Source organism: Malania oleifera, chromosome 12 (assembly GCF_029873635.1).
Source record: "Malania oleifera isolate guangnan ecotype guangnan chromosome 12, ASM2987363v1, whole genome shotgun sequence".
NCBI classification, from domain to species: domain Eukaryota; kingdom Viridiplantae; phylum Streptophyta; class Magnoliopsida; order Santalales; family Ximeniaceae; genus Malania; species Malania oleifera.
The window spans coordinates 85,207,366-85,210,154 of record NC_080428.1 but is presented as its reverse complement, the minus strand read 5'-3'; positions in this window follow the sequence as shown (position 1 = coordinate 85,210,154).

The following is a 2,789-nucleotide window of genomic DNA, read 5'->3' as shown; positions in this document are numbered from 1 at the left end:
GGAAAATTATTCCGTGTGATTCAGCACACTCAAATAATGTAAATTAAATGCAATAACGCGAACGTGGCATATGCTGATTCGTCTGTAACAGAGAAAGTGTGGGGACCACTGGCTTTAGTAGGAAAATCACATCGTTGATGGACTTTGGAGCCATGTGATTTGCGGGGTTTTGAACTTTTTTGAACAGTCAAAATCGTCAAATATTGTCTAATCGAGAGTCTGATTTTCTGCATGGGGACCACAAGATGTTTTTTCAATAATTTACATTGCCACGTGTACGGCTGTGATCGCCTCAAAAGCACCAATTATAGTAGACACTGGCAAATAATTATAAAATCATTCTGATTATCTAAAATTGGACAGAACTAAACTGACATCAAATTACAAAAAAATACTTTTATGAAAATAATCTTCTACATGAGATTTTGAAATTCATCCATAACAAAATATTAAGGTAACATTTTTTATCTGTTAAAGTAAGAAATATGATTCGGTATTGCGTTCAATAACATGGATCCCATATTATTTTAACTAGTCCAATTGTTTTTTTTTTATTATTATCATGGGAAAGCCTGCGATCGACGAACCTTTCAAACCCCCGATGCGGCACCAAATTCACGGGACGCCGATCTTCCCCCTGGTTCGCCTCCCAAACAAATCGGATGTGGTCATAAGTTATTCACAGCCTGATTAGATTTTCGGCCAACCCGCTGCCCAGGACACATATCTCAGGACACAACCGCACTACATCAAATTGGGAGTATCAACTGAGTGCATCAACCAGGACTTGAACCTTTGATACTCCTATTGAATTGTCAGGCTACTTTACCATTACGCCAATGCCCTAGCATTAAACTAGTCCAATTGTTAATATGACATAGAGTAACCGTTTATTATAAGTATTTTTCATGATTTTATTTAATGCTTGGACTCACTAAATTAGTACCAAACTCATATCATCAGAACATATATTTCACTTGTATGAGTTTAAGTATTGTGTGGACAGATAACTTTTAAAAATGTAAGATTTCAAAATTACCTATTATAAAATGTAAGTTAGTACTTAGATCTACACAAGTAAAATATATTGTCCCAATGATGTGGATCTATTGTTGTTTCATTGAGTTAAATATTATTACAAGTATATAATATGTTGTGTTTAGTAAGTGTAATAGATTACACGTTGTTACTTGCTATAAACATAGGATCTTTATATTATCAAGATCTTCACATATATATATATACTATCTCTAATGCAGAATAAAGATAAACCGTAAATTCACATATCGAGTTCGTTCATGGTGTATGTCAACCGAAAAGAATGTCATAGAAATGGTTTCTCTGGCTTAATCCCAATCTCTTTCTATATTTCACCAGATTTATAAGAATATAACTGATGGACAGAGAGTCAAGGTAGAGACAGGACAATTCTTGTATGTCTTACTTTTAATCTATTCTATTGCCTTGCAGAATATTTTCACCATCATGCTACTCCTTATAACAATAGCTATCTATAGATACATAGAAAACTCTTCAACTTTCCGTTTTAATCTCACATTAACTCTTTAGTTAATCCACTATGACATTTCATTCTATGACCTTTCATTATCCTTTATCACATATAATATTCATGTGGGACATAGACATCTTCTTACAATAAGCTCCAAATATTAAGTAGAAAAATTTTGAGAAGAAAAAACTTTATTTGTTTGGTTATGGAAGATTAATTTTATTTTTTATTTTTTATTTTTAATTTAAATATATATATATATATATATATATATAAATTTAGCTTGTTTTTCAATTTTGCAATATTTATATAAAAAGAAAGTAAAAAATAGTGAAAGTTTTAGACACTATTCACTTGTGGAAACTAGTTTTTTGTTTTCCACTCTTCAAAATAACTTAAAAAATGTCCCTTATTTTTATTTTTTTTAACTATTTAATATTTTCAATTTTTTTTACTTTTATAAAATTTTAGGAAAGTTAAAAAAATAAGATATAATTTGAAAAAAAATTATATTTCTTAACTAAAAAATTCTTTTTTTCCCATCTTTCTAATACAAATCTTAAACAACTAAAAGCTATGCTAATATTTTTATAATTTAAATAAAATAAAATAAAAGGTAAAAATAGTTTTTATAGTTAAATCAATTTTTAAATATTTCAAAGCATCATGTTACATAAGAGTGACAATTTTGATTCATTTTCAGTGAGGTAGTATCTATTTTGACTCATTGATCTTATAATTTTGTCTTAAAGAAAATATCTTATACAGTTGAAGTTTGAACCACCCTTTTAAGTTTAAGATATATTTTCTATGTGAAATTATGAACTAATATAATTAGATTTTACCAAATGAAGTATGGCATGCTAAACAATGTTAAGAGTGGGTAAGGTAATTTTTTTTTTTTTTTTTTTTAATGGTAATCTTATACCTCCATTGGATGATCAAGGACAAACCTTTGATCGATAACGTGAGGCAGCCATAGGCCATAGCCTCATTGATACAAATAGGCAAGTACATCTTCTTAGAAGATGTTATGGTTAGTTGGATTTAAGTTGCCTTTAAATATTGTGATTTTTAAGAATTTTAATTTTTATTATAGAAGGTTTCTTAAAATATAGGGTTCTCATTTTTTTTTATTACATAGGAACTCTAACCATCAACGAGCCCTTCGGACCCCCTAGTGCGGTACCAAACCTATGAATCAACGTTCTCCGCCCCCAAGTCTTAATGATTAGGGCAAAGTCCGAATGCGGATACGGTTTATGTGCATCAAATGGAC